The sequence below is a fragment of the Monodelphis domestica genome, chromosome 5, assembly GCF_027887165.1.
Source record: "Monodelphis domestica isolate mMonDom1 chromosome 5, mMonDom1.pri, whole genome shotgun sequence".
NCBI classification, from domain to species: Eukaryota; Metazoa; Chordata; class Mammalia; order Didelphimorphia; family Didelphidae; genus Monodelphis; species Monodelphis domestica.
In genome coordinates, this window is record NC_077231.1 from 288,192,426 (window position 1) to 288,202,344 (window position 9,919).

Consider the following 9,919-nt stretch of genomic DNA (forward strand, 5'->3'; position numbering starts at 1 on the left):
TGACATTCTCTGTACCAGATGAAAGCCTACTTGGCATTCAAGGCTCAGCGCAAATGCCGCCTCCTTCACGAAGCCTCCCCAATCGATTCTTCCTTCTCAGACTTTGCCTGGGCATCGTGTGCCTCTCTTAGCTGCCCATGTTCTATTTTGTGTTAAATTTCTTTGTCTGGGGGTCATATACCATTTATAGAACCATGAGGGGTCCCAAGTTCACCCAACTTTGCCCTCTACCTCCCCACCCCAGCAGGGCCTCGCATGGGGCTCTGCTTAATAAAAGGGTGTGGAATTTAATTTGTTGGATTGAGCTCCCCCCAGACCTGTAATTTGCCCCCAGGCCACCTGCAGAAATGTAATTCTTAAAAAGTTTCCAATGTCTGCCCAACAGCCAGCCAACAGGTGTTGTGTTTCCAGTATTTTGTCTCCATCGTGGCTCTGGGATTCGTCAGCAGAGAGAGAACATGGCTCCTGGGATATGGTTTCCCTGGGATGCCTTCCAGGAGCTGTCTGTGCTTGTCTCAAACCCAGGCCTGCTTCCACTCCAGGCTGGACTCCAAAATAAAATCTTCTCGGAAGGTTTCACTTCATTTACCTTTCTTAAGAAGCCTGGTTTGCATTAGGGTTGCCTTGGTTTGGGCTCCCTGCCATGGCAACAGAGCACCGAGGGCTGGCTGGATTCTGACCATCAAGGGGGAGAGATCCCTGGCATGGTCCTTGGGGTCCTCAGCCCCCTGGAACGTGTGATCCTGGCCCAATACGGGGCTCCATTTAGCCATTTGGGCCACCATTTCTCCCCAGTGAACCGAGAGCCTTGGTCTGGATAGTCCTGAAGGTCCCTTCCACCTCTGACACTCTGTGAGTCATTGATTCAGTTACAGGACGTTTGGAAGCACCTAAGGTGGGTCAAAAGGAACCTTAAGTACAGAGGTTGCCAGAATTTAGCAATTGCTTGGGTTCTCCGCCATGTCTCTTCCTCTTCTCCCTCTCCTTTCCTGAAATGAGGGGGATTTTGCTTTTGGGGGTACCAAGGACCCCCTTGTTAGTATGTGAAGCCTATGGATCCTTTCTCAAAATAATACATTATTATTATTATTTTTTATCCCATAACTTCTGTGTTAGAATCAATACTGTGTAGTGGTTTCAAGGCGGAAGAATGGTAAAGGCTAGGCAATGGGGGTTAAGTGACTTGCCCAGGGTCACCCTGCTAGGAAGTACCAGAGCCAAAAGAATATATTTAACTACATAGAATACTTTGTTGTCATTCAGTTGAGTCAGACTCTTTATGACTTTGTGGATTTTCTTGGCAGATACTGGAGTGGTTGGCCATTTTCTTCTCCAGCTCATTTTACAGATAAAGAAACTGAGGCAAACAGAGTTAAGTGACTTGCCTAGGGTCACACAGCTAGAAAATGCCAGAGTCAAAACAATATTTTTAACTGCATAAAATACTTTGTTGTCATTCAGTCAAGTCAGACTCTTCATGATTCTGTGAATTCTATTGGCAGAGATTGTGGAGTGGTTTACCATTTCCTTCTCCAGCTCATTTTACAGATAAGGAAACTGAGGCAAACAGGGTGAACTGACTTGCTCAGGGTCACATAGCCAGGGAGTGCCTGAATCAAAATGATATTTTTATGAATAATATGGAAATAGCTATCAAGTGATAATACATGTATAACCCAATGGAATTGCTTATCAGCTCTGGAAGGAGGGAGGGAAAAGGGAAGGGAGAGAACATGATTCATGTAATCATGGAAAAATATTTTAAAATAGATGAATAATTAAAAATATCTTTAAATGCAGAAAATTGTTGCCATTCAGGTGAGTCAGACTCTTCATGACTCCATGGATTTTCTTGGCAAAGATACTGGAGTAGTTGGCCATTTCCTTCTCCAGCTCATTTTACAGATAAGAAAACTGAGGCAAACAGGGTTAAGTGACTTTCCTAGGACCACACAGCCAGTAAATGCCATAAGCCACATTTGAACCCAGAAAGAAGAGTCTTCTGGATTCCAATGGGCCACCTAGCTAACTAAAAGGTTAGTAAAAATTAAAAAGTCATTCTTTTCCTCATCTGAATTCATAGACGACCCCTCCAATCAATCCACAAGGATCCCAGGTTAAGAGCCCCTGTCCTAAACTTTTCTCCTTCCTCCCCTCCTCCAAGGATCCGTGACTTGGATTTGTGGGTGGTAAAGTTGAGGAATCCAAAAGGTTTTCTTTTTCCCATCAGGATCTTCTCAGAACAATAGCTGGCCACCATTCAACTGGCCCCTGAAGGCTTGTGGGGGATTTTATGGACGTTCCCTTGTTTCATCAGAACACAAACTCTGTCAAAAACATGGATTTGTAGTGTGTGACTTTCATTCCAAATCTCAGCCCTGATTCTACCCCGGATGACCTCACACAAGTCGCTGGAATCTCTGGAAGCCTCAATTTCGTTGCCCCGTAACATGCGAGACGTGGAATTGATGACTCGGAGGGTGAGGGTGAGGCGTCTCGGTGTCATTGCCGATCCCATTAGGAGTATCCTCAGGAGGGTCCAACCAGAGAAATCAGATCCAGTCTGCCCCCTCCAAAAGGCAAGATCTGAATTCTCACCCAGGTTTTCTGCACTAATCCAGCCAACCAGAGAGCGTCCAATCTTCACTTTATGGCAGGCTGTGTAGACACAGACTTGTTCATTGATTGACCTCCAGGTCTAACTCCCCTACCCCAAGGACAAAACGACCTCATTAGACAAGAGGAGAGACACTTTGGTAAGGCAGCTACCCGGTGCATAGAGTGCCAGGCTAGAGATGGGAGGTCCTGGGTTCAAATGTGACCTCAGATACTTCCTAGCTGTATGACCCTAGGCAAGTCACTGAACTCCCATTGCCTAGCCCTTACTGCTCTTCTGCCTTGGAGTCAATTCACCATATTGGTTCTAAGATGGAAGATAAAGATCTAAAAAAAGAGATGAAACACTTAGGTTACCTTTAAGTTAGGAAAGGTTAACCTCTGCCTTACTTGGACTCAGAAATGGGTATTATAAAACTGATTTCCCCTAAAATATTTGCCAAATGAATCAGAGGATAACCACAGTTAAACGTGGTACTAAGGAAAGAACCTCCCCTGCCTCAGAAGTCAGAAGACATGGGTTCAAATCCTCCCTGTGACAGTTATGGGTGATTTTCTTCAATCGCCATGGGCTTCATTTCCTCATCTATAACACAGGGGAGTTGGAAAAGATGGCCTTAGATTCCCTTCCAGCTTGGGAACGACAAAGAGCCTTTGAAATGCTCGTGCAAAACTGTGTTCGTAGAGGGACAGAATTTTAGGGGAATTACAGGAAAATGAAGTGATTGAGGGCTAGAGCTGTAAGAGACCTTCACAGGTCCTGGGGCCAGTCCAATAGCCTTCATTGTACATAGGACACCCCAGAATTTCAGAGCTAGAAGAGGCTTCAGTGGCTGCCAAGTCTAACCCACACCCAACAGACCCAACAATCTAGCTTTGGCTCAAAGTGTTTCAGAGCAAAGAAATCCTCTGCTGGTCGCAGGAAACTGTTCCACTTTGGGAAGAGCTACAGAGAAGGAGGGTTTGTGTGGAAGAGAACACTGGATTCAGAGCTAGAAAACTGGGTTCAAATCCCAGGTCTGCCAACTAGGAACTGTGCAATCTTGGGAAAATCACCTGCCCTCTCTGAAACTCAGGATCCTCAGAGGCTCTCCAAGGTTCCTTCCAACTCAAAAATATGGTGACTCCTCAGGATTATGTCGGGAGTTGCTAGTAGAGATCCAGCTAGAAGCCTGGACTCCTCTGTTCCCCGCAAGTTCTCTTTCCATTAAGGAAAAAAATTAAGACAGTATCTAGTACTTTATCATTTGCAAAGCACTTTACAGATAGCATCTCACATAGTGACAGTGGGGTTAAGTGACCTGCCCAGGATTCACACAGTTAAGAAGTATCTGAGGCCAAATTTGAACCCAGGACCTTCCGTGGGTAGGCCTGATTCTCAGTCCTATGAGCCACCCAGCTGCCCTGCAAAGAATTATTTTAAGAGGAGAAAGAAGGGAAAAAAAACTCAGCAAAACAAATCAACATAACAGAAAAATCTAGTTACAGATTGTATTGATCCCTTGTTATTGATTATATCACATATCAAAGTTCCCTAACCATGGATGGCCGCCTCTGCAAAGGAGCCGGGAGAGATGTCTTCTCTGGTCTCTTCTTTGGAGCCATGTTTGTCTTTCCTAATTTTGCATCATTCAGCTTCAGTGGTTTTAAAGTTCTCATCCTCTCCAGTGACCTTGCTGTGGTCACTGCATATATTGTATTTTGGGTTCTGCTGGCTTCCCTCTGCATCCCTTCGTAGAAGCCTTTCCTTGCTTCTGGGTATTCATGGTGCCCATCTTTCCCAATAGCACAGCAAGATTCTGTCCCATTCACATATCACCATTGGTCAAGCCAGTTCCCAATCGATGGTCATCTGCTTTGGTTCCAGTTCTCTTTGACCACAAAAAGTGCTGCTACAAATACCTCATTATAAATGGAGGTTGTCTTTTTGTCAATGACCTCTTTAGGGTCTATACCTAGCAGTAGCATCTCTAGGTCAAAGGATAGAGGTTTCCAGATTCTAAATTGATTGTATCAATTCGCAGCTCCACCAACAATGCACCAGTGGACCTATCTTTCCACAACCTCTCCAACACTGACTTTCTTTTGTCATTGCCATTTTGGTAAATGTGAAGTAAAATCTCAGTTGTTTTTATTTACATTTCTCTTACTATTGGTTATCATGTAATTAATAGTTTACAATTCTTTTGAGAATTGTTAATAGTTTGTCGTTCTTTTGAGAACTGGCGGTTCAAATCCTTTGACTACTGGCCTACTGGGAAATGACTTTGCATAACACTCCTAATAGGTCTTCCTGCAGTCTCTCTATCTTTTCTCTTTCTCCCCCAGCCAAAGAAGTTATGCCAGAGTTATCTTCCTCATTCACAGATCTGGTCAAGTTACTTTTAGGCTCTATGGCTTCCTGTTATCCTCTTTCCACTTTCAACCTTAAATGCTCTCAGGATGATCTGGGTCAAGCATGTCTCTCAACAAGATTTCTGGAGATTCTCCCCTAGCTTGTCTACAGAGTTAACTTCAAACTCCTTTGTCTACCCCTCAAGGATCAAATTTTCTGGCTTTGTCTTCCCTCTCCTTGGTCTATTCCTCAGGCGGGACAGGTCCCCTCTACCCTGAATCACCTTTCCCCCTTCTCCTTACCTACTTTAAATCCCAGTTTAAATATCACCCCTCCTAAGGATCTAGCTTGATCCTCTTTGGTCAGAAAAGCCTTCTGATCCAGAAACTTATGGAACAATTTGCTTCTCCTCTTCTGAGCTCTCTTTTCAGTCCAGACCCATCATTTCTTTGGTGTATCAATGCAGATCCTCAATTGTTTTGCAACATCATTTTTTGTTTGTTTTTAAGCTCTTATTTCCTGTCTTAGTAACAACTCTAAGACAGAAGGACAAAGGCTAGGGAAATGGGATTCACACAGCTAGGGAATATCTGAGGTCAGATTTGAACTCAGATCCTCCTAACTCTAGACCTGGCACTCTATCCAATGTGCCACCTAGCTACCCCTAAATTTATTTGGATACCACCTGTATTTCCACCTGCAGTTTCACCCCTTACTCCCAATTGTAGAGTGCCATCTCTTATTTAAAAAAATAAGATTTGCAACATAATCTATTTATTGTGTCACCTTGGACAAGTCATTACCCTCCAGGGCCTTAGTTTTCCCATCTGAAAAATGAGAGGGATTGGATTCAGTGGCCTCTGGGGTTCCTTGGCCAGCCCTAAATCTATACGTGTATTTTCTTTGGCTTTCTGGAAGATCAATGAGACTCATTTGATGGTTTCACCATTTCTTCTGTGTGCCTCTCCCCCCCACATACTGGATAACCCTACTTGGAATAATAATAACTCATATTTCCATAGCACTTTAAGTTGATATAGCTTTTATTCTTTTCCTCACTTTACTGAGGAAGAAGCTAATACTGAGATGGTTCAGAGAGCTGCCCAAGAGCCAGGAAGTATTGGAGGCAGGATTCTAACTCAGATCTTCCCCACTCTGGGTCCAGCACATCATCCCTTGTATCACTTGACTTGGTTGTCCTTCCAAGTGAGCACCAGTTGGCAATTTGGGCATCCCAGTGAAAGGGGAACATGAGCACTGGCCCCTTGCATAGGGAACTGCTCTGATTGGTCCTAGCATCAGGGGCTGCCCCTAAGGTAACTGGTGAACTCAGAGAGTGGATTAGTGATGCCTCATCACTTACTCCCTTAGGAGATTAGAGATGGTGGACCCCAAAGCATCGCGGGTGCCATTTTGTACACAGGTGACAGGGACTGCAAGACTGCATGCCAAAGCCTGTCATTTGTTTATTTCTTCTTGCTGTTTCCCTTATAGGGATTCTGTCAAAAAGTCAACTTGAGCTATTTTAAATATAAGGAAATCCTCTTAAACATATTATTGTTATTATTATTATTTTAAAAAAAAACCCTTATCTTCTATCTTGGAATCAATACTATGGATTGGTTCCAAGGCAAAAAAAAGTGGTAAGGCCTGGGCAAAGGGGATTAAGTGACTTGCCCAGGGAAGTACTTGAGGTCAGATTTGAACCCTGGACCTCCTGTCTCTGAGCCTAGCTTTCTATCCATTGAGCCCCCTCACTGTCCCTCCTTCTTTTTTATAAGAGAAAGCACACTGGGTAGGGGATAGAAGAGGAGCATGATGTACAACCCCAAAGGCATCCATTCCATTTAGAAAACAACACTCGACCTGACTGAGGGACAGTGATTCTGGCTGAAGGAATGTTTTTGACCTTATCTAGGAAAAGACATCAGCTTTGAGAATTTGAGTCATCATTTGTCCAAATGACCCTGGGCAAGAGAAGGAGGAAGAGACAATGTCATTACAAGGTGGAGGGAACAGAAAGAAACCTCTTAACTGTCTTGTCTGTGCCTTTTTTCTTAACTTAATTAAGGGGACAGGCATAAATCCCTAAGTGCTATTAAACTGTCTGCTCAGGAGGCATGGGTAGGGCATGGGAGTCGGGGGACCCATTTTATAGGATAATTCCATAGGACTGTTCATTGGCCAATGACCGAAGTCCTTCATTGCTTCATATCCCAAGAACAGAGTATTTCCAGTAACAAAAGCCGACCACAACAGCTGGATGGAAAGACCCTCTAATTCCAGCTGCTGGCCTCATCTTCTGTTTTTGCTTTTTTTCAAGATGAGATTTAATTGAGAAAAGAGGGTTGCAGTCAGATCCCTTCAGTACCATATGGTTTATTTAGCTTCCCTTGTAGGACTTAACTCTTCTTGACCCTTGTGGTACCCAGTGTGAATGGGTGGCCTCCATAACAAAGAAAACAGGGCAATAATCAGTTCCATCCATGGAAACAGATCTGTCCCCACTTAGGCAATCCATGATCCCAGAATCCTGTGGACTTTAGCCAAGTCCCTAAATTGGGGCCTCCGTTACTTCCTCTATAAATATGAGAGCGTTGGGCAGAATGATTTCTGAGGTCCCTTCCAGCTGAAATTTCTGTGATTCGGTGACTTCCAGCTGAATGGCCCACAGTAATCTCAAACTTTAAATGTCAGACATGCCATCATTATCTCTTCCCTAAAGTCACTGCTCTTCTGAATTTCCCTAATCCTGTCAAGGTCATCCATCTAGTCATCCATCTTTCATCCATCCGTTGTATTCTTCCACTCTTTGCTCTCTTTAGATTCATGTTGCCACCTCCCACCCCACATGCAAACACATAGTGCCATCTAACCAATTTCTGTCCATGAGTTCCTCTTCTCTTCATTCTCATGGCCTGCTACCTCTCACCTAGGCTAGTGCAGGTACCCCAAGTGGCCTCAATCCTCTCCCCTTTCCAATTATCCTCCAGCCAGGATCCTGATCTTGATTCAAGAAGTATCCATGGCTCCCAATTGCCTCCAATAGAACATTTGAAGCTCTGCCCAGTTTGGCTCTAGCCTCTCCTTCCTGACTTGGTCCCCCTCCCACACTGTATGGTCCAGCCAAAATGGCCCCCTTGCTTTTTCTGGGATGGGACACTTTCTCTCTCTCTCTCTCATGCCTTTGCCCTGGATTTTCCCTGTCAAGGCTTCGAATACCCTCTCTCCTTCTTTCAGAAATCCTTCCCTTCTTTCAAGGATCAGCTCAAGTACTACCTCCTACAGGACATTTTCCCTGATCTCCCCCAATAGCTTTACAGTTGTGACTGAACTTGAAGGCATTTCAGAGGCCACCGAGTCCAATCCCCTTATTTTACACATTTTTAGAAGCTGAGGCACAGAGAGGTTTACATGACTTGCCTCAAACTCATACCACCAGTAAATGTCTGAGTCAGGATTTGAAACTCCTGACTCCAAGTCCTGTGCTCTGGTCATCCAGTTTCCTGGAGCTCCCTAAAAGACAGACTTGCATTTTTGTCTTTGAATTCCTCAGTGTTTAATCAATGCCAGCTACTTATAGATGTTTGGTGATTGATTTTAGAAAGGATGGAGGTAACAAGATTTGTCCCAGATCACAGAGCAGGTACATGGCTAAGACAGGATTTGAACCAATGACTTCTACCTTCCTCTCTGAGGCCCTCATCAGGATTAACCCATTTTAGGTTCCCAGTGCACCTAGTGGGTCTGAATCACCCAATAGCACCCTATAATCAGGGTCTCTGAGCACTAACTATTTCTTGAAATACAAATACCATCAGGAATGAGCCAGAAGCAGCTGATGAAAAAAAAAAGGCCAAGCCAAGACAAAAAAAGGAATTGATTTATGATTTGGGTCTAATAAACAAGAAGCCTGTCTCTGCTGAAAAGCAGCAAAATGGACAATAAACCCCAAAGACAGGAAGAGTGGCTCCTCTGGGTGGGTCCTTCAGATTTCAGCTTTGGGATCCTAAAAGGGACCCACAGATGCTGAGGGAATTCTACAAGATTAATCGGTGCATGAGGAGTGAGCCTCAGTTTCCACCTCTGAAAAATGAGGTTGAACGTTGCCTTGGACAAGCACCCTAGCTCCTAGCCCTGTGGCCTTTTTCTTGACTAGCTCTCACATTATCTAGTTCTGATACATTCTGACCATCGCAGATACAGATGTGCTAAGGATGCCCTGTCTACACTGGCAGAAGGAAGCAGAGAATCCATGCAAGCAGCCAGATAACTCAGACAAGCTCTTAACCTTCCCCTGCCTCTGCCCCCAACACACAAAAATCCCTTTGCCTCAAATACTTAAAAGTCTGAAGGGCCTGGATTATTCAAATAACGGCACCAATTCTCGATTTCCTACTTCCTATGGGAGAAAAGAAGACATCCAGAGTATGTTTTGCATGCTAATACACGAACAGCTCAGATCTAATTGCTTCCCATTCATTGGAGCAGGGAGGAAAGGGATTGAGGGGAACGATTTGGATCTTGTATTCAGAAAAACATGTTGAAAATTGTTATTACATGTAATTGGGAAAATAAGATATTTTTTTAAAAAATTAAAAGAAAAAAAGAAAAGAAGACATCCAAGCTTTGTGGAAAGAATACTGGGAAGGAAGCAGGTGACGGAGGCTCCAACTTCAGCTCTGCCACCCCTTGGGCCACTGTGACAGACTCCACATGGGTTTCTTGGACTCATCCTGGGCAAGATAATCTTTCCATTTTGTCCCTTTATGTGTAGAACCAGGACCAGGGGTAGACGAGGTGGGGAGTCACTCACTTCCCCAAAATTCAAATATCAGCAATCTCTTCTAAATGCAGCATTTTGGGGACAAGGACCTGATTGCCCTGCCCGCTCCATAAGCTCTAACATGGCATGGCATGGTTCTACTTCAGTCAAGACGTAGGAGAGACCATCATTTTCCCCAGCCC